The sequence below is a fragment of the Enhydra lutris genome, unplaced genomic scaffold, assembly GCF_002288905.1.
Source record: "Enhydra lutris kenyoni isolate GAN:26980312 unplaced genomic scaffold, ASM228890v2 scaffoldscaffold66, whole genome shotgun sequence".
In the NCBI taxonomy this organism is placed as follows: Eukaryota; Metazoa; Chordata; class Mammalia; order Carnivora; family Mustelidae; genus Enhydra; species Enhydra lutris.
Genome location: NW_019154150.1, coordinates 14694894 through 14722695, shown reverse-complemented (window position 1 = coordinate 14722695; position 27802 = coordinate 14694894). Strand labels below are relative to the sequence as shown.

The 27802-nt window shown below is 47.3% G+C and overlaps 1 protein-coding gene across 1 annotated transcript in view; it reads right to left on the bottom strand.

Moving 5' to 3' along the window:
• LOC111158987 (trafficking kinesin protein 1) overlaps positions 1-27567 on the bottom strand; it is a 183955-nt gene extending 156388 nt beyond the window's left edge. Inside the window, exon 1 of the mRNA XM_022521337.1 lies at positions 27236-27567. The gene's annotated coding sequence lies outside the window, so the exon portion shown is untranslated. The remainder of the gene's footprint in view (positions 1-27235) is intronic.
• Between the last annotated feature and the right edge of the window lie 235 nt (positions 27568-27802).

Below are 27802 nucleotides of genomic sequence, written 5' to 3'. Positions count from 1 at the left end.
CAATTTTTAACTTAAAAAGTCAACCGCAGGTATCCATGGGCTAATCATTCAAATCTGGGGGTTCCAGAGCTTTCTTCTTTTCTTTCCACCTGATTAATGTCAAAACTAGAACTGAAGGATAGAAATGGAAAAAAGTAAATCTAAAATGAGCCCATTTTTCTATCTACCAGATCTGCCAAAAGACTGGCTTGTGAGGGACCATTTACATTCCCTCTTGTCGCCACTGAATATATGAAGATAATTCAGGGATATAATAATCATGTATTTTAAAGTCTGCTTCACTTTTGTTTATATGAAAAAAAAAAGGCAACCTAATACTTTGACCACACTTAATTTAAAGAATGAATTTAAATATTAGGCACTAAAATGTTATTCTTAATTAGTAAGAAATATATACAAGTACCTCCAATTTCAGTCAAAGACTGCACTGTCCCTTAAAAACTAAATGAAACCAAGGTCATCCAATTCAACAAAAAATAGTTACTTCAGGACCCTCAGGAAATAGCAAAACACAATATTCAGAATGGACAATCAAAAAGCATACACTTGCATTAAGAAAAGGAGGAGGGGTACCTGGGTGGCTTAGTTGGTTGAGTGGCAGACTCTCCATTTTGGCTCAGGTCATGATGTCAGGGTCGTGGGATTGAACCCGGATCCATGCTCAGCAGAGGGTCTGCATGAGAGTCTCTCTCCCTCTCCCTCTGCCCCCAACCCACTCCTGTATGCACACACACATGCACATGTATGCAGGCTCTCTCTCTCCCTCTTTCTCTCAAATAAATAAATCTTTAAAAAGGGGGGGGGGGGCGGGAGAACACTCCTCAATGAACACCAGAACTATGACCCATTCGTGCTTGATTGGTTTATGGATTAGGAGTTCATCTTATTGGAAAATGGAAACCGTTTGCATTTCTTCCTCCCAAGACAAGTACTGTAAATATTAGAAGACACTGTGTCTTCTAGCCTAAATCCAAACTTAACTGTAAACACACTGATTCATTTTCCCTCTCTCAGAAGGGCTCCAGGTACTCAATAGACGTCACCTGAATTCATCTTCCTAGGAGTGGGATACTAGGGCCTGAGAACCCCAGGAAGCAGCTGAGCCAACAGACTCCTCCAGAGGGGAAGACCTAACATGAGCAGCCACGCTAGGCAGCAGAGGGACACAGAGCAGAGCCCACGTCTGCTCTCACCAGGCAGTCTACCCGCCTTCCCAAGCTATGGCCTGCAGAGGGTCTCATGGGAGCTCCTGAACCGCAAGAAAATTGTATGTGATTTTTTTTTCAAGTATGCTCTATGGTACATTTGAATCCACAAAAAGAAAGAAAATTGCAAAAGTTGCTCAGTCCAAACCATGTTTATCAAGGCAAAGCTTCCAGTTCCAAATCTGGGATCTGCTACCCTAGACGTCCCTAGTTTTCGTTTGTTTGCCATTCAGCTCGGGGACTGCTACCCCAGGACACACATATTACTAAGACCGATACTGGTCTGGGAGGGAGGGAGGTTCACATGGAAAGACAGCAATTCTCGGCAGGCTCAGAGACCTGTAGGCACAGGGACTCCCACTCATAGGATGTACTGAATCATTCAATCATCTAAAATTCATGTAACCCAAAAAGCTTAAATATACAGATCTGTAGTGTTACCTTTGTATGTTATGGGCGATTGGAACAGCAGCCCAAGGGAATGGGTTTGATTCCGAAGTACCTCTGAACAAAGAGTACACTATGAAGGCTTTTGGTTTACTTGAACACAATGGCCTGATTTCTAACCATCCCAGGTGAAGGAGTCTTGGTTCAGGGAGGAAGCCAGATGGCGTGGCCTCAGGATCACAGGACAACTGAAGGCCAGAGCCTGGCGCCCCAACCATGCAGTGAACCAAGAGTTCAGGGGACCCAGTTTTGAGCGTGAGCCTGAGGCAAAGGATTGGTTCCACAGTTACCCCACCTCACAGAGAGCATTCAGTCCATGTTTACCTTTTTTTTTTTTAAGATTTTATTTATTTATTTGACAGAGAAATCACAAGTAGGCAGAGAGGCAGCCAGAGAGAGGGGGAAGCAGGCTCTGTGCTGAGCAGAGAGCCCAATGCGGGGCTTGATCCCAGGACCCTGGAATCGTGACCTGAGCCGAAGGCAGAGGCTTAACCCGCTGAGACACCCAGGGGCCCCTCAGTCCATGTTTAAATGAATAGAAAAAGGATGTGATTCCACCTTTAAAACTCGACTCTGAAATAGTCCCTACAGTAAGGTGCCTTTAAATGAAGGTAGGAGTCCAGCTTCTAAATAAGGTTATAAAAAGAAAAGGTATACATTTATATAGAGATGTAATACACTATAAAATGTGTCCTCACGAGCAGTTTATAGCAGCAATAGGTTCCTGCTCTGAGGATTTTAAACCATCCCATTTCAGAATGACCACATCTTTTTAAAATTTAAAAAAAAAAAAAAAAAATTTTTTTTTTTTAAGAAACACACAGGCATTAGCTGCTAAAGATTTTATTTTCTTCAAGTAAATTGGTTTTACAGCTCTAATTTCTTAGTCCGGGCTAACTTAAAAAGTCCAGAGGAATCATGTAATTCAAGTGAAAAACAGAACAGGAAAGAAAAATAAAGAAAATGGGCAACCGGCTGAAGGCTGTTTCAGGGACTGACTGACCTCTGTAACTAAACAATCGTAATAACACATTGACGGTGTTTAGTAATAAGCAATTAAACTACAGCGCCCCCCCTTACCCTCACCATCCCTTGAACAAGACACCCCATCTCAGCCCTATGGAGGAGAAGACTGCAACTCCAGGAGTGGGAGGAAAAGCCCACACAGTGGGCAGGTGGCACAGACCAGAGCCCAGCCTCTTGGCACAGCAAGATGAAACTTGGACTGGCAAATCCAATTTATTGACTACTTTCTAGGAAACTTGCCCTCTCCGAGACAGAAAACTTCCACATTATACAAACAATATTCAAATGACCTTTAAAAAAAAAGGGGAAAAAAGACTTGAAAAGTGTTAATGGGGAGGGTGAAAGACACCCAAGTAGAACTTTTAAAAAAAAAAAAAAAGAAAGAAAAATTCATTATTTTAAAATTTCAACATCAGGGCCACCTGGGTGGCTCAGTCAGTTAAGCATCTGCCCTCAGCTCAGGTCATGATCCCAGGGTCCTGGAATCAAGTCCTGCATGGGGCTCCCTGTGCAGTGGGGAGCTGGCTTCTCCCTCTCCCACTCCCCCTGCTTGTGTTCCCTCTCTTGCTGTCTCTCTGTCAGATAAATCAATAAAAATCTTTAAAAAAAAAAAAAATTTCAACACCAATTTTAAGGTCCAAAATCTAAGTCAACCCAGTACCTACTTAGAGCTACCTGAAATGTAAATTTCTACCCAGACCAGCGGCCAGGACATCTGGGTTCCAGCAAATCAAGAGAACTGGTCAGCAGATTACCCTTTCCATCCCAAACCAACCCCTGCAGATCACCGCAAAGAATCACAACCAGATGTTTACAAAATATTAAACTACGACCATAGCAATCATTTTCTGTAAAACAGACCATCTCCCACTGATCAAGGGCATTCCAAAGGGGCAGTAAGAAGGCTGGCCATCAAGTCATCAAGAGCTTTTAGAGGCAACAGCATTGTCCTCTTTCAAATCTGCCAATATGTGTCCCCCGGGAATGATGGGGGAGGAGCTCTGCCACTCTCAAGAGGTCACAATCAGAACCAGGGATACTGAAAAGCAAAGCCAGGGACTGGCTCAGAAATAGCTAGACCCTGAAAAGAGAGCCTGTCGGTGACCATGAAAACTGGGTCCCCCTTACTCCCCACCTTTGTGGAGAAAACAGGACACAGGGTCTCAAGTTAGAGAAACCCACTGGCAAGAAGCCAAAAACAACATCCTTCAGAAACCAGAGAGATTTGCTCACAGGGCAGAGAGGATTAGGGGAGGAAAGGGGGGCCCGGGGGTCACAGTAAATACAAAGGATTCCCAAGACAAAGGGTGAAGCAGGAGGGCAAGGGTCAGGGGGAGGGGTCTAGAAAGAGAAAAGATGGGGCAGGAGAGAGGAGGGAAGGGGGAGAGAGGGGAGATGGACTGCAGGAGAGGGAATGGGGGAGGGGATAGAAGGAAGAGGAACAAGGAGGGGAGACCAGAGGAGAGGTTAGGGGAAGGACTGGGAAAGAAAAGAGGGGAATGGGGGAGGGGAGAGGGAGAAGAGTGAATGCAGGAGAAAGAGGGCACAAGCAGGGACAAACTGAGACAGCTGAGTGCCCTGAAACGGTTGCTAAGCTGCTGCCCATAAACCCACAATAATGGCTGCAGATACACTAATCCTTACCCCAAAAGCGGGAGGCAAGATCAGCGAGAACACTAAAGCAGAGCTCCCGGGATCAAATTCCACATAAGCATCCTTCCTAATGTATTCTTTACAAAGGAGGCCAACATTCTCTGGTAATAAGAAGCCGGGCTCATCATTCTTTTTAAAGATGAGACAAGGAGATCAGTATAATTAGTAACACTTCTAGACCGTGGCAGGTCAGGGTCCACTGCAGTCACAGCTAGCAGTGGCAACCGGAGATGATCAGCCCTGGAGAGCCGGATAGCCCGTTTGCCATTAGCATTAAGAACTGCATTTCTTCTCAGGAACACATCCTAGGAAGCAATCACTGTCACGGGTTCATTTTCCAAAAGAAAAAAACAAAAAACAAAGAACTTCAGCTCAGTGAAAAACAATTTGTAAACAGAAGCAATTTTTTTTACTCAGAAGTTCTCTATTTCAAAACTATTTTCATTTAATGGAGGTCCTGAAAAATAATACAAGGAAGTAATGATCTGAAAATCATTTACTGCGATAGCCATCCTAATAAAATAAAGGACAAAAACCACATGACCATCTCAATAAACGATGAAAAAACATCTGACAAAATTCAACACCCTTTCATGACAAAACACTCAACAAACTAGAAATAAAAAAACTTCCTCAACCTGGTAAAAAGCATCTATGAATGACCCACAACTAACACCACATTTATTAATGGAAGAATGAATGTCTTCCCCTACGATCAGGAACAAGGCAAGGATGCCCACTCTTGCCACTTCTGTTCTACACTGTACAGGAGGTTCTAGCCTGAGCAGATAGGCAAGAAAATGGAATAAAAAACACTATTACTGGAAAGGCAGAAGTAAAGCTTCTATTTCTACTTGCACATGATAAGATCTTATACACAAAAAATCCTAAGGGACCCACTAAAAACCTATTGGAACTAATAAACAGGTTCGGCAAGGTTGCAGGATATGTCATCAATATACAAAAATCAGTTGTATTTCCATACACTGGTAAGGAACATTCTAAAAATGAAATTGGGAAAATTATCACACTTATAGTAACATCCAAATAAGGATAAAATACTAAAGGATAAAATACTAAAGGACAAATTTAACAAAAGAAGTGTTTAAGACGACATTGTGGAAAGAAGTGAGGACTATCTAACTAGATGAGAGGATATCTCACATTAAGGAAGACTTACTATTTTAAGATGGCGATGGTCCCAAAATTGATCTACAGATTCCATGCGACCCCTATCAAAATCCCAGTTGCCTCTTTGGCAGAAATTAAAAGCTGATCTTAAAGTTCAAATGGAAATGTAGAAGATCCAGAAGAGCCAGAACAATCTTGAAAAAGGAAAAGTTGGAGGACTCACACTGCCTGATTTCAAAACTTAGTACAAAGCTACGGTTAATCATTACAGTGTAATACTGTCATAATGCTACAGATCAATGGAACAGAATGAGAACCCAGAAATAAACACTTATACGTATGGACAACTGACTTTCAACAAGACAATTCAATGTGGAAAGAACCGTCTTTCCAACAAATGGCGCTGGGACGATACCCACGCACAAAAACAGCAAAGCTGGACTCCTAAGCACACCGCACACAAAAATTAACGGATCGCAGTCCTAAATGTAGAGCTGAAACTATAAAACTCTTAGAAGAAAACATAGGAATGGATCTTCAGGACCTTAAGTCAGGCAATGAACGGTTTCTTCATTATAACACGATAAGCACAAGGAACCAAAAACAGATACACTAGGCTTGGTCAAAATTAAAAATTTCATGCTGCCAATGATACCATCAAGAAAGTGAAAAGACAACACAGAATGGATATGTCCACTGGACCTCAAGGCTGTTCAAAACAAAACTACGTATCCTTGGTATTTTGGTCCAGGTATAAAGGCAGCTCAGCCTTCCTAACCCTACCCCAATACCCTTGCGCCACCTCTAGGAGGGGACACTATTGCAAAGATCTCAAGAGTTACCCAGTGGGTTGTGAACCTCTCTGCCACCCTCCAATCCCAGCCTGCCCTCCACTGGGCGTCCCCCTTAGAAAAAGCGACTGACCTCTCCAATCCACACCCTTGTCAGGCAAAGTGATAAGAGTACTATAACCCGGGGCACCTGGGAAGCTCAGTGGGTTACAGCCTCTGCCTTCCGCTCAGGTCATGATCCCAGGGTCCTGGGATGGAGTCCGCATCAGGTTCTCTGCTCAGGGGGGAGCCTGCTTCCCCTTCTCTCTCTGCCTCTCTGTCTACCTGTGATCTCTGTCAAATAAATAAAAATCTTTAAAAAAAAAAAAAAAAAAAAAAAAGAGTACCATAACCCTGTCTTTCAGATGTACAAGGTCCTGCAGTTCTCCCTGCAGTGACCCTGCAAGACAGCTCTCAGGAAGCCAGGACTTCACACCCTTCACACAGCTTGCCTCTGGAAGCAGGAGAAGCAGGGATAGTAGTAAAGATGCCTGAACTCAAACCCCTCAATACGGACCAGCTACTTAAATTCCAAAGGTTGGCCAGTCCCATCTCAGCGAAATCACTGGGAGGTTAAAACGTTGTAATCCATGTAAACACCCATTAAACGTCACCTGTTGTTCTGAGAAAGGAGAGGCAGGTGTTGGAGTCCACTGATAGACACAGAAAAGAGGGTCCTCTAACATGATTTCCCAACATGGGTCATGTTGCTCCCTCCATCTGAATGGCCCTGCCCTTCTCTTGAGCTGAGCACCTTTCCTTTACCTCTGGGGACCCTTCCCAAACTCCCCAAGCCAAAAAGTTCCTGTGATCATCCGCTGAGCCCAGCAGCTTCTCAGTCACTGCTACAACGCTACATTTCCTTCTGAAACGTCATTAATGTCTGTCTACACCACCAGACTATAAACTCTAGGGGGCAGGGACTGCACACCTGTCCACCACCCCCCACCCCCTGCCCGCCATGCCTTCAGCAAAAGCACTCTGCCAGGCACTGTGCTGAGCCCTGGGCACCCCCAGTGAGCCTCACAGATGAGGTTCCCAACCTCCAGCAGCTTCCATTTTCCCTCGGGGGAGGCTGGAAATAAAACCCCAAAACCAGCGAATAAGATCATTAAGAAAGTGGGCACAAAATGGGGCCCCTACACATATCTGTCCAGTAAACGACTGACAAAGAACCATACCCATTTCGTTACTCGGCTCCTGAAAGCACAAAAGCATCTTCTGTGTGTCTCCTGCACAACAGCAGGTGCCTGCTGCCCAGGACCCCAGCGCCAACCCCCGCACTTGGCCAGGTCCATGAGTCAGAGCAGCCGCAACTATCTCATGACCCAGGAATTCTGTTACACGGCTCTGGTGATTTACGACTTGTGATTTTAAAAGGCTCACAAACATGTGACAAAACGGTACAAGAGAGGCCGTAGAACAAGTCCACTCCAAGGGGCCGCTCCTATTCCCAAATCCATGCCTCCCTCTCCCCCATCATCCTGACAGACAGAGACAGCAACTTAAATCTGCCATCATGAAAACTGAACAAGATCGAAAGGGTCACGTTTGCTCTGCAGTCATCTGATCTGGTATTTACTGAGCACCTACTAGGTGCCAGGAGCTATGCCTGCCTCCAGTAGTACTGGGACTAGAGAGAAATGAATGGGACAAAAATCCCTGCCCTGATGGAACCTGCCACCCATTGCAAAGAATGATCTCAACATGCTGTGCCCCATATAAGCTCCAGATGAAAATAGCCCTTTGGGTCAAGTGCCAGGGCAGATGTCTGTATGCCCTCCACTGTCCCACTGAAGCCTCTCATGGATGTTCTTTACCTCCAAAGGGGCCACAGACAAAAATATCAGCAGTGATAGGCCTCCGGGAGAACTGCTGATACAGATGGGTAACCTGGGGTGAGGAAAGTCTTCCTGTGCCAAACTCAGGACAGACCTAAAAAGTGAGCAAGAGTCAGCCAAACTGCCAGGACAGGCTGTGCAGGGAGTGGGGGCAGACTTAACAGCACAGGCAAAGTCCAGGAGGAAGAAGGGAAAGCAGGGCCCTTCGAGGGAATGGAAAAGCTCTGAAGGGCTTTAGCAAGGGAAGGAGGGGCAGCAGCCTCTTTGGCCCCATGGGGAGTTCCTGAACAGGCTGGAAGGAAGCAAATGAAGGGATCTGATCTACACTTCAGAAAGGTCACCTCAGCAGAGTAGAGAAAGTATTAGAGCAGCGAAGGCCAGCAGGCCATTCAGAGTGATCTAGGAGGCAAATACCCAGGAGAAGGGGCAGGAGTGAGAAATGGAGGGTCAGGTAAAGGTCCAGGTTCCTGCCTGAGCAGCTGAGAACAGGGATAACCTCCATGTGACTGGGCTCACAGGTAGAGACTCCTTACTTGGTGGGGAGGAAGTGGGGAGCAGGGGGAGAAAGTGGTGGAGGTGGTAATGAGCTGGGCCATGTTCATGCACCCCAAAATGGAGGTGTGAGGTAGGCAGGCAGGGAAGCACGCAGGTAAATGGGTCCAGGGCTCAGGAAACAAGATTTGGGTAGTGATGGCAAACGAGGCCACAGGCGTGGCCACCTCCAGGGACAGTGTGCAAGGCAGGGTGCTCCGCTAAGGTGACAGAGCTTGAGGATGCCACCACCCAAAGACTGCACTGGGGCAGAAGAACCTGTGAGGCAGGGCTGCGGCAGAAGTGGGAAGGAAGCCAGAAAGGAGCAGCTTTTTAGAAGCCCAGGGAAAAGAGCCTTCTGACATGGAAGGAATGCCAGAGTGTATAGCCTGTGCTATCAAAGGTCAAAAATGCCAGGACTGGGTGTGCCCTGGAATTATAGCACACAAATTCAGAGCTCTTGGTAGGGGAACAATCAGCTCAGGTGCCTGAGGGCAACAGGGCCAGGGAGGAGGGGAAAAGGAGGTTTCAGTGAGACTGGCATTGAAGGAAGGAAGGAAGGAGCTATGGCCAAGGAAGACCGGGGGTCTAGAAAGATGGGAGAGAACAAAGTATGTCAGAGGGATGTGGCATGCAGACCACAGACAGGATGAGGCTAAAGAGACAGAAAGGACTGGGATTCCAGGCGCCACTCCTAAGGACATGAGAGAGGATGGGACCCACAGGCTGATGCAAATTAGCCTCAGGCAGGAAGAGGGTCCCTCCTTCACGTCACAGAAGACAGGACAGAAGAAATGTTCTCAACGTCTGCACATGAAGGCTGCGAGGCAGCAAGTCTGTAGGCTCCTGCTCACACTGCCAGGGGTAAATGTTTAGGGAAGACCTGGAAAGTCTAGAACAGTCACTGGGACACAAGGCAGACAGAGAAACCTAAAGAAACTTCTGCATACAACTGGGCAAAGCCTGTGGCCCAGCTGAAGTTGCTTGACAGGGTCACCGGGCTGGGTGATAGGTGATTCTAGAACTTCTCCAGCAGCCCCCGGGAGGTTAGGCACAGAGTTCTGCCAGGTAGCAAAAAGGAAGGACAATGGGTGCTCGGTGACAGTAGGCTGGAGTGGAGGGGAGACGCCAGGAACCTGGAGGGGGCAAGGAACGTGCATGAAGGGCTGGACGGTCTAGAGTCCAAAGAGCAGGATAGTTATGCTGAGGTTTTCAGAGGTGGGACAGGTAACTTCAGGAGATGACACAGTCCAGGCTGAGACAAGGGCAAGGGAGGAGAGGCCACCACCGCAGAGGAGATGGTCAACGTGCCGGGTGAGTCATCAGAATCCCGAATGAGGCACTAGGTCAGGGGAACACGACCGTAACCCAAATGTCCTGGTCTTCCATGATGGGAGGCGTACAACCTGGGAGTGGAAGGAGAGGGCAGTATCCCAAAGTGTCACCAGCCCCAAAAGAGTGGAGCTCAGAGCTCTCCAGGCTGAGGGCCTGCTGAACAAGCGAGAAGAACCCAAACCCTTCTACACGTCACCTTAGTGAATCCCCACAACCTTGCGACAGTCTTATTCCACGGATAGAAACACAGAGGCTCACTGGCTGAGACCCTTCCCAAGGTCACAAAGCCGAAGCCTTCAGGACCCAGATTATGAGGTTCAGGCATCCGAAGATCCAATGTGCTCGGCCCCGCCACATGCACAGGGAGACAGGGTAGATTGCATTATTTATGCCCCAGCAATCACTTAGCCCCATCCAAGGGCTCTCTAATTGGGCCTCACACCATCTCCAAGGAGGAGGGGTCAGAGGCCACCAGCTGCCAGCTAATAAGCAACCGGCTATCCTCCTGAATGGCTTACTGTACTCGCTGAGATGGGAGGCCACGGTAATTACCCAGAGCCCATTAAAAAGAGCCCAGAATGTGATGTGCTAACAGTACCAGAACAAACACATCAAAATATAGTTGAAGGCAACCCGAGCCCAGAATGACTATTTCTAAAAGAGCTGACTTGATCGTATTCTACAGGAAAAATCCCTTCCTTCCCACATTTCCGAACAAAGCAGCCAGTGTCTTGATTCAATGACAATGGAGTTTCATTTTAAGGAGGGGAGCAGCCTACCACACGGGTTTGGGGGAGTTAAAAAATATTGGTGCCACAGTCTTGGGGTGATAAGAGAAGACATGAGGAAGGAAAACAGGATAACAGTCCTGGAATAGGCGAGATGGCCGTCAGCATTAATCTGGTCCTTCGTAACTTCCTATTGATTTATTCAGATGCCAATAAGACATAGTGGAAAGGCCTAGAAGAGAAGCGTTCAGAGGTTGGAAAGCAGCCCTCGGGTGTTGACACATGCTAGGTGAATTTGAGCAATATCCTGGGGCTTCACACCATACTTGGCAAAGACTCGCTAGGCCTCAAACAGCATGACGGGGTGATGGGCAGCTCCTCTGCGCTGCACAGAGAGGAAACCCAAGTCCCAGAGCCACTACCTGGAAGACGGCAGCACGTTCTGGAATAACTAGGCATGCCCCACTCATCTGCACATACCGGAATCCCAAGTAAGCCCAGCTTCTCGTGTTGATTATTCTTGCCATACTTGACCAGAAAGCAGCAAGATCTGTCCTTAAAAATTTCAGATTCCAAGAGAACGCACCTTCCAGATTCTTGACCGATAACCTCAGCAACTGACTGGCCTCAAGCAACAGCACGTGCTTCTCAAAGAAGGCTGCTAAGCATTCCTCACTCAGTCCCTTCAAGCCTTCAGGTGAAGGAAGGAATCCTCTCACTTTCCAGGAGCTGGGGCAGAGTCAGATTTTCTGCCCAGGCCAAGATTCAAGGCCAGGCCTTCCAGGGAGGGACATCATTTCAGATTATGAGGTAATAAAAAGTGATAATGATAAACCTGGGATCGGCTTTTACTGTTTCTATCATCTTCCTGGTTCCTCAAATTCTGATCCTCACAGGGGGGAAAAGCTATCATCCACACTGTGAGGAAATCGGCAAGACACCTCAGACAACCCCACTCGAATTTATGGGAAGCATTTTTAAAACAGTAAATTCCAAATAGGGCACTGTATCCAGACACAGGATAAGCAAACTGGCAACACACACAAAGAAAATACTACCGAATCGCTTGGAGAATCTTCAGAAATTTTTTCAACATTGAAAATTCACATCGCTATGACTCTCACCGTTACTCATGTGCTGAGGCACACCGTTCCTTTCCCTCTTTGTAATCTGTTCAACGGTTACTTCATGCTCCTTGCCTTGGGTTGAAGTTTGAGATTCCCCTTCTTCCCTCTTCTGCCAAGAAGAGTGACTTCCGGGCTGTGAAAGAACACGGCATTCTCCTTCCTCTCGGCCTTTACCTCAGGCTTCAGAGGAAGACGCCTCCGCTCATTTCTTAGGTATTGGGTAAATTTTACCTCCAGCTGTCCCTACTAACCACTTCACCAACAAAGGACACCAAATGACTTCTAACACCAGGATTTTAAATTATGTAAATGCTGTCCGATGTTAAAAGCTCCATTCAGGATGTATGCAATCTAAGGCATCCCCATAGAGTTTTCCTTGCCACGGCTCCTCACATCCCTGGCCCGCCTGTCCTGAGCCTCTACCCCCAACACACAGCACATCCTCCACGCTGGCCTAGAGCTGCCACTACCCTGCCTGAGCCTGTACCAACACAGAACCCTCTCCCCCTCCCTGCTCCCCCTACCTGGCTGTCCACACAGCAGCGGGGGAACCCATGTACAAAGTAAATCCATTCACATCACACCCCCTACTCAGAATCCTCCAGCAGCTTCCTTCCAATCATACTCAAAATAAAATTGCAACTGCTGACCATAGCCAGGCAGGCCAGTGGGACGCAAACCTGTCCTGGTTGCCTCCCTCATCTTTGTCCATTTCCCGGGCGGACTGGGTTAGGGGGGCGAGTCCTGCATTAAGGTCACATTAGCCTACCTGCAGAGGCCTGGGCACTTGCTGTTTGCTCTACTTGAGAGGACGCTGTCCTTCCACATTTTCCCATGGCTCATCTCCCTCTCCCCATGGTTGGGTCTCTGCTCACCCATAACCTCCCCGCGGAGGCCTTCAGAGCCACTCCACCCTCTGCCACCCCTCCCTCCCTATCGCCCCCAGTCTCCACCTGGCATTACAGCTTACACCTGCTACTTGTTTGCATCTCTTTCACCTGTCCTCAGACCTGGGCTGTCTAGTTTACTGTCACACCTCAGTGCCTGGCCCAGGAAGGCCACTCCACACATACTTGCAATCACTCTTCTAACCAGACCTCCAGTTCCCCATCCTGTTGAGAAGGCACTGACTCCAACCAACGCTGACTCTTACCTGCTGAAGACCTAGGAAATCAGAACCAACCACAATTCTGGGATCAGCATACACCACTCAGCGAATACACTGAGATTCAGCATGGACACTTGTCCCTGTCGCCCCACAGCGTGGAGCCACGGCACCCCCTTCCACCGGTCTGTAAGAGCTGGGGTGGCCATCATAGGAAAAGGCTTCCTACTTTATGATTCCCCTTTTTCAGATAAAGTTAGGGACATGGGGAAAAAAAGGCCATTCTTGGTTATATTTCCCAATCTCTGAACTGGCAGAGAACCAGTAAGAATAATTAGGTGCCCAATTCATAACTTTCTTCCCATGCTGATCTCACTCTACATTTTGGGTTTGGGCTTTTTTTTTTTTTTTTTTTTTTTATCATTTTCACAACAAAGTGGTTTCTAAAATCCAAAAAAAGTAATTTTTTCCTAAAAGTTATATTTAGTTATATTTATTTTCCTTTGAAAAAAATGCCCAAGTTACAGAGCCTTTCTTAAAATTAGAGTAAGACAGGACACTGATATACATATATTTCATTATTTTTGAAATTAAAATGGGATCAATTTGTCATAGCTACAAAATTAGTGTAAATATCCCAAAACAACAGCACTGGGAAAAAAACAGTAGTAAACTTTTCTAATGAAGCTTGCATCCCTTTGAGCTTTAAAACATATACATTGAGGTCCCAGCCCATAACCGCACATAACCCGTACCGATTCAGTCCTCCCAGAACAATAATTTAAGTAGCTCTGATACTGATTTTACCTTGTGTTTCCAAGCTGAGATGGGTTACTATAAAAATGAGGGGCGAGGGAAGGGCCACATGGACACTTGCTGATAAAAGTTGATTGGCAGGGACCCAGGACGATGGTGGCAGGAGAGGTCATCAGCCAAACCAACAATGCAAACACTGTGTGCAAAAATGAACAGAAATAACCAGTGCCCTGGCCAGCTCCTCAGTCTGTCTGGGTTACAATGGCCCCAGAGCCATTAGGTCCACTGCTGTGCCCCATGAGTGGAGAGCAGTCAAGCTAACCGTGCAATTTAAAACAGGCTCTTGGGGGCCTGGGTGGCTCAGTGGGTTAAAGCCTCTGCCTTCAGCTCAGGTCTATGATCTCAGGGTCCTGGGATCAAGTCCCACATCGGGCTCTCTGCTCAGCAGGGAGTCTGCTTCCTCCTCTCTCTGCCTGCCTCTCTGCCTACTTGTGATCTGTCTCTGTCAAAGAAATAAATAAAATAAAATTTTTTAAATTAAAATTTAAAAACCAGGCTCTTGACCACACAATCTCAAGTGTTCATCACCCTCAGACTTACCTGCACTTCTTATACTTTCTAGGAAACGCCGAGGCTCACTTTTAACCTAAAATGGGCAAACTTTCTTCCTGTGCCACTCTGTCTTGCCCTAGTTCCCCACCGGGTTAAATAAGAGGGCCTCAAAGGAGAAAAGAAGGAAGTGTTACAGGAGGGAGGGAGGGGTGGGGGGTGGGGGAGTCGTGGTAACAGCCCAGAAATAGAAAAGATGAAGAGAGACAGACAGAAACAAAGAGAGGGAGGGAGAGAAAGATAACACACAGCAGAGAGAGAAACAGAAAGACAAAAGACAGAGACAAGAAAACACAGTGAGAGAAAGAAAAAGACAAGGAACGACAGAGAGAAAATGACACAAAGAGAAAGAGAAGGGAAAAGTTCACGGGGGACGGGGGAGGGGGGGTGGAGTGATGTTTCATGGAAAAGCTATCTGTTACCCAGTCGCTCCTTTTCCATGTACTGTATTATGCCATATGTGGGAAGTGAACAAGGCTGGAACTCCGCCTAAGAACATCTGCCACGGACTTGAAAAGCCCTAATAATAGCACAGCTGGTGTCCCCAGCCTAATGAGCTCACCACCCACGTGACCGCTCTTCCCCCGGCAGCTCCTCCCCAGAGAGAAGGCAGCCAACAGCAGCCAGTCCCCACCTCTCCGCCCTCCCTCCCCCAGGCTTTATTTCCTCCACCGCCTTCCCCACTCCCTTCTCCCAACACCACCCCCACCCACTCTCCCGAACTCAGTTACCCCGATGTGGCAGTTCCTATGAACAGAGATCTTCTTAACAGGAAACTCACAGATCAGAAACAAAAGGGAGGACACCACTACAACTCTTCTAGACATTAAAAGGATAATGGTTACGGCAAGAAATTCAACAGCTTCAATGACATAGACCACTCCTGGAAACATACAACTTAACCAAAGTTAACACAAGAGGAAAGAACAGATCTGAATAACCCCATCTTTATTAAAGCAATGGAACTCCTAATGAAAAAACTTTGCCAGATCCCATGAAAGGCCAGTGTACCATCAGCTGTGCCTTGACGCCAGGGTACAGGGTACCAGCCCCTCCAGGAGCCCTGGTGCCGGTCTGGGGAAGCCTGTCTGTAGCAAGGAGGCTCTCAGCCAGCTTGACTTTCCCACTGACCACTGTGTGTTGCTAGGAGAAAACCATGCACAGCAAAATGGGCAAGCAGGGTGGGAAGGCTGTGAACAAAGAAGTGAGCTTTTACAAGGCTGGAAGTTTTAACCCTCTCTGGCATACTTTTTTGAAAATAGTTCCCATACGATGCACTTAGAAAAGTCCTCTAGTATTCTGAATAACCCATACCTTAGCATCAGGAAGGGCAAGCATTTCAGCTTCTAAGGGGAAGCCTGTCGGAAAGGGATAGAAAGGAGACTCCAGTTGGCACTGATACAGTATCCATAGCAATTTGGAAGAGATGCTGAAAAATATGGGACTTCTCTTGCGTGCGCACGCTCAGTCCAGGCAACACCTCCCGACCACGAAGAAGAGCCCAATGGACATGATGCATGGGACTTATTCACCAGAAAAAGACAAGAGACCACAATTCAGAAACCACGCTTGATAACATACAAACGCACGGATGTGTCTTTAAGTACGCAGTATGGAGGCTGGCAAATTACTAGATTCTGCCCTGCCTACCAAGTAATTACATCAACAGTAGTCACATGGTTAGCTCAAAGGTGGGCAATCGTGAATTTTTTCTACTACTAAATACTGTTCCACACTAAAAGACGTTTTATATCTTGTTAATGCCATGAACAAATTACCTGAGCCTTGACAATTTCCTGTTTTGATTTAGAACATCAAGCAACTCTTGCCAGAAGTCAACACTATAAAATTCACCAAAACTTAAAAAGAACAATTATGGTACCTGAAGGACCATCATTAAGTGCTTGTATACATTATTCCCTGTTGTCAGAATGTTTAATACACTGAGAAGAACCCTTTCCAAGACACAGCACACTTGTTTCCATTCCCAAAACACTGAAAAGCACTAACAGAATCAAGGGCCGTTCAGTCTTTACCAACCTGCCTTTTCACCTTTTACTCTCTTGAGTCAGTCAGACATCCAGGCCAAGACTATAGTTCTCAAGCCTCATGCTCCTCCTGCTTCATCTTCCGGCCCACAACAGTGCCCTGTCAAGCCATATGGGAGCATCGGGAAAAACGAAAAATCAGTAATATGAATTCTGTCTTTATTACAAATGTTGACGTTTTGTTCATCATTGATTTCTCTGTGCTAATTTTTTTTTTTTTTTTTTTAGAAATACCACACTAAAATATTATTTCTCTTGGTTACTTAAACTGTGCCTCTATCATATCACCCTAGGCCTGGCCCTGGGCCATGATAACAATACACCCTTCATGAACCAAGGAAAAATGAGTAAACACCCAGACTTCATTAACTACCCCAAAGACTGGACAACAGCTGCCTTAAGGACCATGTACGAGGTGTGTATTGTATGTTCCAAATAACTCCACGGGGGGACAATGGGATGGAAACCCCAGATCAGGGCACTGTTAAATTCTGTGGAACAGCTAACTATCTTACGTCATGTTACATTAAAATCTCAGTTGCCAAAATCGCCAGAACCTTTCACTGTCTTATGCATGCCTTACACATCCATCTTGCAGAGATACCTCCTCGTCGGTAACCACCACTATCCTGATCCTTATTGTAGGGGAGTTTTGTCCATTTAGACTTCCTGAAAATGGAATCCTCTGGAGTATACTTTTGTGTCTGGTCTCCTTAGCTCAACATTTTCTCGCAGCATTCGTCTACTTGTTGCGTCAATCAATAGCTCATCCCTTTTTACCGCTCAGCAGTAGTGCACTGTATGGATAAACCATGATTTTGTTGACACGGTCCCTCGTTAATAGACATTTGGGCTTCTCCACCTGGGGACTAACAGGAGCAAAGCTGCTACTAATTAAGCAGCAGCATGTATTTCTGTTGAATATACGCCCAGGCGTGAATCTCGGGCTCATAATATAGACGGTCAGTGTGAGTAACTATCGCCAATCTTCCTACCGGTTGTTGTTCTTTGCATGTGGTGCATGAGGTTTCTTTCTGCCTGTTCCACACCCTCACCAGCGGCTAGTACTGCCACGTTGCTTATTTTATGCACTATGACAGGCAGCAGAAGTTATCTTTACTAGAACAAGCAAGCAACTTCTAATTCCCTCCCATTTCACCATGATTCCCCAGCTCTAACAACACAAACTGAAAACCCTCAAGTTACACATACAAGGGTCACAAAAAAAGTGCAACAAAATCCCTAATTCCAAACTCACTAATTTGGGGAACTCCTCAAACATGCCTCCCCCAACCATGAGGTAAGCATATGGGATGCTTGGCAAGAACACTTGAAAATGTTCCTGAAGGCCACAAGAATCCTCATGGTCAACATGTTACCGTGCTTCCAAGGCAAAGCCTGCATCGCTTCTAGATACAACTCCACAAATATTTGCATACCAACAAGTGTAAACAAACCCAGAGAACATTTTAGCTGCTATCTTGCAGGGAGGGCTCCGGGGCTCCGCACAGCAGAGAAGCCAGGAACCTCGTGCTTGCTGCAAGCACTCTCTCTTCCCCCCAGCACTTCTGGTCTCCTCCCCGCTAGAACTCTGGGAGTTCTTCCCATGACATCACTACTGTCTACACCGCGATGGCCCCCAAGCCCTCCCCTCACACTCGGATCTCTCCCCTAAGCCTCAGGCCCAGACGTTCCACTACCCTCAGCACCTCCATCAAACTCAGGACCTCCCAAACAAGATCCTGCCCGTCTTCACAACCAACACGCCTCCGCCGCGCAACTGAGTTATCACAATTGAGTTAACCAATTCAAAATTCTCAGCCCCATCCTTGAGGCCACCCCTCCCAAACCTTAACCACCATCTCTTCGAAGGGCAAGCCGAGGTATCCCCTCCAGGTCACCCAAAGGAATCCATCCGCTTTAACCACACTATCACGCACTGTCTGAAGTCACACCCTTTCTCACCTCTAGCCAAGCCAGAGCTCCAGCGCGGGCTGTCATTCCAGTGGCGGATAGGGCTGGGGACTGGGCACACTCACCCTGTGAAGCCAGCCGCCTCCCCTCATCACACCCCCACCCCGCCATGGCCTTCTCTTTGCTGCATCCCTGCCCTCCTACTGAACAAATGTGGGGGCAACTTCTGAGTCTGTGAAGGAAATTCTCACATTTGATTACACTGAGATTCTCTGACGTGCGGCCTCTTCAATCAGGATACCATAAAGGATGATGAAAAAGGGTATGTTTGATGATAAAATAACCAAACTCTCTTCATTATTCCCTTTGTTCCCTTCCATATGAGTACTGTTTCTCTTCTAGTATCAAGAGACTTAGCAGAGCTGAAAGCTGTTCAAGTTCACACTCAACAGTGGCTATGACATTCCTCTTCTACTCTTTTAACGACAAACTATTCTCCTATCTTCCCAGTACAGTATAAACACACCTACTGCATCAGTCAACAGTTTACAGCCCATTTGTTTTCCCAGTGATTTGCTTGTCATACTTTTATCTGTCGTAACAGAATATTCTGCCTGTCTTCTCCAACAGAAGGTATTTTCTCAAATACTTAACGCTGAACTACACTCCTTCCACAAGAGACCTTGGAAATGTCTTGATATTTGTGTCCAAATGTCAAGTCCAAAGGGATTTCTCTGATGCCTCAGGATCCTTGCAAAGTGAACCGCTTCTCCTCAAAGCCAAAGGCGGGAAGTTCACTGTCAGGTGAGCAAAATTCACAGCCCATATCATTGCCTTAGGTCATGGGGGCTATTCCTGTGAGAACCACAAAGACAAGGCCCACAGCCCTGGGGCGTAGCACAGGATACGTGCCCTGAAATGACTCGGGAATGAACACATCATAAGGAGTTCAGTAACAATAATAATGGTCAACACAAAATGTTTACTGTGAGCCATGCATACACATTAAATTCACGTAATCCCTTTAATAACCATATGAGATTACCATACAACGTAATGATTCAGAAATTGGCTGCCCCAAACAGGAGTTTTTGCCGGGTTCAATACAAATAACGCTGGAAAAGCACCGATCTGAGGGGGGGGGGGGGGAAGAACATGACTTCAAACATATCAATGGTGTACTACAGTTGATCCCAACAAACTATTAAATCTGGAGGATTTTATTTTTTAATGAATGGAAATAAGGCTATGCCCCAGTCAAGCACATAAAACTGTACAATTCCCAGGATTCAGCATTTTATTTAACACATATTCTAGATGCCAAGGTTGAAACGGAATACCCACTGTCTGGATGACACTATTTCCTTCCCTACTACCTAAGCCAGTAAACCTATTGTCTCAGAAATCCTGTGTTCAACTGAACACTCACAGACACAACACCAGTGACTCATCCGTGTAACAAATTGCTCATTTTCCTTCTCCCCACCTTTCCTCAAAATCATTATACTGCTGCTACCCCTGAATCATAGGTTTGGTTTTTTGTTTGTTGGCTGGTGTTTTTAATCTCCTGGCACAAAGCTCATCAATCCCAACCATGTAACATGACAAGAATCTGCCTGCCACTATAGTTTAAATAAATCACCAATTTTCTTCCCAGATTTGAAAAAAAATTTTAAGATTGTATTTATTTGAGAGAGACACACACACAGAGAGCATGAAACAGAGAGAGAGCAGGCAGGAGCAGGGGGAAGAGCAGAGAGAGAAGCAGACTCCCTGCTGAGCAGGACTCCAGGATCATGGCCGGAGCCAAAGGCAGATGCTTAACCAACTAAGTTGAAACCCCAGATTTGAAATTCTGCAATGTGGGCAAGATCTGGAGCCGACATTACAACTGTGTTGCCAGATTTCTGCAGATGTTAGACTGCCAAAAACCCCTACTCCAAGGCAAGGTCCAACAAGCAAATCAAATTTATTCTTAGAACCCTGGACTCAGAATCACGAAATGCGATGTCCTGTCTTACTGAGTAGTCTTTCCACTGTTGTCCTCCTTATTACCCCAACTCACACACCCACATTCCCATTCAAAATAAAAGAGGAGAGGGAAGCATGGAAGGAAAGACCATGAACTCACAGATCTCGCAGACTCTGAAATACTAGCAGCTCCTAGAAACCTTATTCATCCGAGTCTCACCACACTAAGTAAATTCAGTGTGACACCCACGGAGTTAAACAGCAATCAGGAGCAAGGATTGAAGCAAGAGTTCCACTTTTCAGGAATTCTCCACAGCTCAAAGTCTGGCAAAAACTGTGGCTAGTGTTGGGAGACTATCAGAAGAAAAGGGACTCGAAAGAAATAACCCGATCACACCGATCAGAATGGCTATTATCAAAGAACAGAACAAAAAACTGAAAATAACAAGTGCTGGTGAGAATGTGGAGAAATTGGAACAGTTGTGTGTTCCTGGTAGGAAAATAAAACAATTCAGCCACTGAGAAAAATGGTATGGCACTTCCTCAAAAATTAAACAGAATTACCAGAGGACCCAGCAATTCCACTTGTGGGTATGCACCCCAAAGAAGGTAAAGCAAGGATTCAAACAGATATTCGTACCCATGTTCATGGCAGCCTTATTCACAACCACCAAAAGGTTGAAGCAACCGAAGTGTCCAAAGATGGATGAATGGATAAGCAAAATGTGGTCTATACACACAATGGAATACTATTCATTCTTAAAAAGAACTGAAATTCTGGTACATGCTACAACATGGATGGACCTTGACGATATTATGCTAAGTGAAAAAAGCCAGATACAAAACAACAAATATCGTACGATGCCTCTTAAATAAGGGACCTAGAGTGGTAAACTCACAGAGACAGAAAGTAGAAGCACAGTGGTTGCCCAAGGCTGAAGGACAGGAGAATGGGGAGGCAGGATTTAATGGGTACAGAGTGGCAGCTGGGGAAGATGGAAAAGTTCTGGGGGTATCTGCACAAAGTGAATCTGTTTAATGCCATGAAACTGTACAATGAAAAATGGCTAAAACAGTGAAATTTGTTGTATACATATACAACTTTTTTTTTAAAGCTGATTATATTAGACATTTCCTTTCCTTTTTTAATTTGCCCTTTTTTTAAAAGAGTTTATTTGTTTATTTCAGAGAGAGAGAGAGGGCAAGACAGCACAAGTCAGGGAGAGGGAGAAGCAGGCTCCCTGCTCAATCCCAGGACTCTGGGATCATGACATGAGCTGAAGGCAGATGCTTCTTAACTTACTGAGCCCCCCAGGTACCCCCAGAGATTTCCTTTCATCTCTAGACTAGGATCTTGGGCACCTCCAGGGCAAAAAGGAAAAAAAGGAGAATTTTGCAAAGGCGGGTTGTTTGCACCCATCCCAGCATGAGGTTACGGGAGAACCCTAGGCTGAGAGCTCTGCACCTGCCAGGAAAGTAGAACAAAGAAGGGAGGATGAGAAAGTTTACCTGTATACTGGGGTCAGATCCACCCACCTTCTCTCTAGCTTCCACCCTGTCTAGTGATGTCGACACATATGACTGGCCACTTCCGATCTACTCAGCAAAGGGAGGTGAGTGTGTGGGTAGCTGGGTCAACTCTAGAGCTAGAACTTAGACAGAACCACCTAGTCACTGCTCTGGTGTATTTTTAAGAACGTAAAACACCACCGAATGTTTGAGATGTGCCCTGTGGCAGGGAGGGTAAATGACTGGCCACATTTGGGAATGCTTCTCCTCACTGCTGACTGAGAACAACAGCTTGTCCGTTCCCTCCTTGGGTCTTCCCATTGTATAGTTCACTGCGCACAATTTAAGGGAAGAGGTGGGCGCTGGGGAGAGCCCGGGTTCACCAACCTCTTCTCTTCCAGGGGAGGGCAAGAGGAGGAATCCAACCTTGAGTGCCAACTCTCCCAAGGAGGGCAGGGAACGAGTGTGTACCGGTCACTTGCTCTTCCTAACATATATGAAGTTTGGCCTCACACATGGGGAAAGAACGTTCTGGGGAACCACCAAAGGTGAAGAGGTCTCTGAGCATCAATACCACCTGGGGATAGGTTTAAAATGGAGATTCATGGGGCATCCGGGGTGGCTCCACTGGTTAAGCATCAGACTAAATAAACAGAAAAATAAAATAAAACAAAACAAAATCAAATCAAATCAAATGCAGCTTCACATCCAGCAAGTCTGGGGCAGGCTCTGAGGTTCTGCAGGGCTAACAGGCTCCCAGGTAATGCTGACAGGCTGCAGGCCCACCTGCCACAGGTTGGGTAGTGAAGCCTTCCATTCCTGCAAACGGCTGGAGCCAGGAGAGCAAGGAGCAAAAGCCAGGCACAAACAGCACTATCAGGATCTTCTTCTCCGCCACCCGGGGCCATAGCCAATCGGTGGGACCAATCAAGGTCCCATCTTGAACCGGACTCTCAGCAAAAATGAAATTCCTCCTCCTCACTCCTCACCAGGCCAAATTTTCCAAACTCTTCTGACAACTTCAAGGGCGGCTTCCGCACTCATTGCTCACCTGCTCCCCCTGGTTCAAACTCCTGAGTCAATCACACAAGGGAAGCCAAACCTATTCTAACATTCTAATGGGAGACGCGGGTGTTTGACCACATCCCCCTTATTATTTGAGAAGGAGCATAATAAAACGAAGCACACTTACACCAGGTCCCGCCTTCTCTACTTTTTGCAAAACTTAGAAAGTGAGAGCTCGCAGAATGCACCCTCGAAAAAAATCCAGGCCCACAGCCTATACCACTGATGTAAAGAACTGCCAGGAAGGAGTTTTTGACTTTACCCAAACCACCAGAGGAATTGACAGAGAACTTCTAAAATCCCAGGGTTCTCCATTTGCAGGTATGCTTTTTCTCCCTAAACGTGGAGAAGAAAAATCAAAATCCTTACCCTTATTGTAATTGATACCCATTTTAAAGTGACATATGCAAACCTGCATCTGTGTAATCCAAGGTAGGAACTGCTACCAGCTAGTTCCTGTGAACATAATTCAGGAGACAGCAGCATTTTGTAATCAATATCATCTCGCTACCTAGTAACTAGGTCTAGTTACTAAGGGGGCGTGGAATAAAGTAAGTAGTGCTCTGAATGCTATTCTACAAGGGATACCTTCCAGAAAAAGTCAAACCACTTCATCCACAGGTTCACAGTTTTTTTCAACAATTCTTACGGGCAAAAAAAAAAATTTCAAAGTCCCTTGAATACCCAGAGCATGGTATTTCCTTTACATTCAAATCCAGATAATTTATACTCTGGTGTTTCTCTGATTCACTAACATACCTTTGGATATTGGAGCACCCTTTTCATCTCTAGGAAGGAGAGGACCTCTTGCTTTTAAAAGTCCAGGCACAGGGCACCTAGGTGGCTCAGAATGTTAAAGCCTCTGCCTTCCGCTCAGGTCATGATCCCAGGGTCCTGGGATCGAGCCCCACATCAGGCTCTCTGCTCAGCGAGGAGCCTGCTTCCTCCTCTCTCTCTGCCTGCCTCTCTGCCTACTTGTGATCTCTGTCAAATATATAAATAAAATCTTAAAAAAAAAAAAAAAGTCTAGGCACATCATGAAGTCTGGAATGAGCAGAGCCCCTAGAAATAATCCAGCTCCAAGATTCTAAATTGAGGTACCCAAACTTTTTTTTTTAAGATTTATTTGACAGAGAGAGACACAGCAAGAGAGGGAACACAAGCAGGGGAAGTGGGAGAGGGAGAAGCAAGCTTCCCACTGAGCAGGGAGCCCGATGCAGGGCTTGATCCAAGGACCCCAGGATGATGACCTGAGCCGAAGGTAGGCGCCCAACGACTGAGCCACCCAGGCACCCCTGGGGTACCCAAACTTATGCTACAGGGAGCCCACCGCGCCTCAGGGAAAATAAGGTGCATCTTCCTTGGGTGCTTTTTGAATTAAGACAATAACTTAAAGCATTTTTATATTAAAACAGATGAATCCTGCATCCTATTCTCCATCAAAGGAATCGGTGAATGCACATTGAAAAATTACCTGATAAGTGCCAAAAACCTCAGGCTATGCCCCGAAATCCCCCTTTCCAGGGTTCCTTTGCCCTGAAGATTATGGGGCAGGTTTAAGAAGTATCAACATGATCCATTTCATAGCTTGAGACCTGGCTGTAAGTGGCTCCTAGAAGTCACTGCGCTGTTAGTCTTCTAAGAGATTTACAGCCCTCCTCCCATTAACCAGGTGAGGCTGGGAGCAGCTCTTCCCGAATGCAGGACCAGAAGCCAAACAAGGTTGTTAAGAGCTAGCCTTCCACCTGTGTGCCATCCTCTTCCACCTCAGGTGCACTCCTAACAAACACATAATTAAATGAGCTTCTCAATGAATCATAAAGCCACACGTCCCTCCATAAAACACACGTCAAAGCATTTCTTTAAGCAGCTGCTCATCACTGGCATTATATGTAGCTTGGAGGCATCCAGATTTACGCATATGCTATTAGTTACTGTCTCTTAAAACACTGAATTTTTCAACACTGCAGGTGGCCTCCATTTGGACACACCTAATAAGGGAGCAAGTCAGAATGGGTAGTATTTGTTCCCAAAAACGGGGGGAGGAACCAGAAGGCCTATTCAACATTGTGTCTCTAGACAAAAGACACTCCCTTGAGACTGAAAAATAAAATCTAAGAACCTATGTGAGATGGTCAACTCAAGAGTCATCTAACAATTAGAGACCTACTGTGTGCCAGGTCAGAGGCTAGGGCTTAAGAAGCAATGACCAGAAGGAAATCCACATCAGATGGCAAATGGTAAGGCACTGTTAGTTTGGAAACAAAGTTGAGGAACTCCTTTCAACGCCAAGTACTGCTCATTTATTTTCAAAGCCCCTTTTGGAAGAAGGGGGCAGAGGGAGAATCTTAGGCAGGCTCCAGCCCAGCACAGAACCTGACCTGGGGCTCAAACTCACAACCCTGAGATCATGACCTAAGCTGAAATCAAGAGTCGGACGCTTAATGGACTCAACTCCCCCAGGTGTCCCTCAACACCCTTTTATGTGATCTGATTTGACCTTCACAGCAAAATTGTAAGAAAGATAATTAGTATTATAATATCTGCTTTATTTATCTCTGTTAGTGCTGAAAAAGGTCACCAAGTGACACACCTAGTCATGTTGGAATGAGACCTGAAAACCCTCTCACATCATTTAGTCAAACTTTTACGAACACTTTCATTTAAAACACTCTTTAATCCTTATAATAATTCCATGAGTTTTGTTTGTTCTGGGGAGACAGGCAATTCCAGAGAAGGGAAAGCCAGGTCACAGGGGTTAAATAAGGGCCCAAGGTCACAAAAGAGACAAGAGCTGGAATTTGAATCCAGGTCTTCCACCCAAAGGCCTGCGTCCTGGGGCACCTGGATGGTTCAGTGTGTTGAACAGCAGATTCTTGATTTAGGCTCAGGTCATGGTCTTGGGTCCTGGGACGAAGCCCACCCCCCCAAATCAGACTCAGTACTCACTTCGTAGTCTGCTTGGGAATTCTCCTTCCTCCTCCCACTGCTCCCTCCACCAGGCTGGCCCATGCTCCCACACAAGCACTCTCTCTCTAATAAATAAATAAATCTTTTAAAAAAGCCTGTGTCCTTTCAGAAAGAACATCAGCAACACAGCCAGGGTAGGGACACCCTCCAGGAAGAGCTGGGGATGGGAAACCAAATCTCACAGGCCCCTGGGGAGTTGAACAGGAACAGGCTCATGCTGGGGTCAAGCTGAGACCCAACTCTTGCCAAACCTGCTGGGCTTTCTAACCCAGCTCAGCAACCCCCAGCCCTGCTCGGCTCTCCAGGTGGCCTATGTTTGTCAGGGCACCTCTGTGATAAAACTAGGGTCAGAGATCAAAGGGCACACAAGTGTGATCTTTCCAAACCAGGAAAAAGAGGAAGGTGCCATCTGTCACTCCAGGTCCAACTCAAACTGCCAGGCAAACGTCCTGTCCGCCACAGGGGGAGGGGGGCATTGACCCTCCCCAGTGCAGACTGCTCAGGACTGAGCATTGTTCAATCTGGCCAACCACCTCTCTGCTGCTCTTGCAGTTGCAAACTGAAAAGGACCCTGTTCCTAGCTTGTCCCCCTGTCTGATATCCCTTGTTTATCCCTGCCACAGATAAACAAAAGATGCTCCAGGAAAGGGTACCCATCAGCCTACAGACTGGCAGACACCAGTTACGTATTTGTTTGAAGCCATTAAGTTCTGGGGAAGAAAATCAGAAAACTGTTTAAACAAAGCAATCGGAGGCCAAACCACTTAAACTTCGGAGGCGCTCAAAGTGATGGCTGATTTCGGTTTCTGAGCAAGTGCAGGGAAGGGCTTGAAGCACAGAGGCTTCAAAGGCTCTCGTGCACCGGGAACGCCAGCCCGGGAGCAGCTGGGCTTCCCTAAACACAACTTAACAAAAGAAGAAACCACACTTCATCACATTTGTTTCCACCTGCAAGAGGCTGACCTTGAAGATTCGAAAAGGATTTAAAAAACCCATGTCAAAAAAGTGACAAAAGTAAACTTGTTAACTCTCAGAACTGAAAGGAAGGTTCCTAAAAGCCACCCGTTCGGTCCCAGACACACTCAGATGATGTAATTTACATTAGTTTTGCGGGTGAGTGGGAACCGGGGTGCTACTCACTCTCTGGCCTGGCTCAGATCGGGGCTCTCTGAAGGTCGCCTCACTGTCATCTCCGAGTGCCGAAACCCGGAATCCGGGCCACGCGGTGTGACCGACACCATGGCTACGGGCACCTTTTGGGGCCCCGCGAGGGTCTCCCTCAGGTAGGGCCAATGCAGGAAGGGTACTGCCTCAGGGTCCCGTAGCCCAGCCTCTCCCGCCGCCGCCACTGCCGCATCACGCGCCCAGACTCCACGAACACTGGTATCCCTCCCCATCCACCCCCCGGGCCCGATGCGCGGCCCCGGGTCTTACCCGCGAGAGGCGCACAGAGCGCGGCCCCGTCTCAGGCGCGGTCCCGGGGGCCTCCCGCGCGGGGCTCTCCCGGCGCTCCGTTCTGCCGGCCGCCTCCTCTTCGTTGTCCTCTGCTCGGCCCCGGCCGCCCGGCGGCTCCGGTTCCCTCCGCAGCTGCCGGCCGGGCGTCACCGGGGTGCACGCGGCTGGGTTCGGCTTCGGCGCCCCCTCCTGCTGCTCGCCGCCGACTTGGCGCTCGGGGGCTCGGGGTCCGCGGTTCCGGGACGCGAGGGTCGTCGAGGTGCTCGGGCTGCCCCGCGCTCGTGCTCGGGCTGCCCCGCGCTCCCTCCCGCGCGCAGCCCCTCTCCGGGGGCGCCTCGCTCGTGGCGCGCAGGCGTCACGGGCTCGGGGCGCGCGGGCACGGCGGCGGGGTGGGCCCCGGGGCGGCGGGCGGGGGCGCTGCTGCAGACGCGGGCACTGATGCGGGCGCCGCGGCGCGGCCTCTCGCCATGGCTCCCCCGCGGGCGGGCGGCTCGCACCTCCCCTCCGCGCTGCCGTCACCGCCCGACGCGCGCCGAGCCCTCCCCT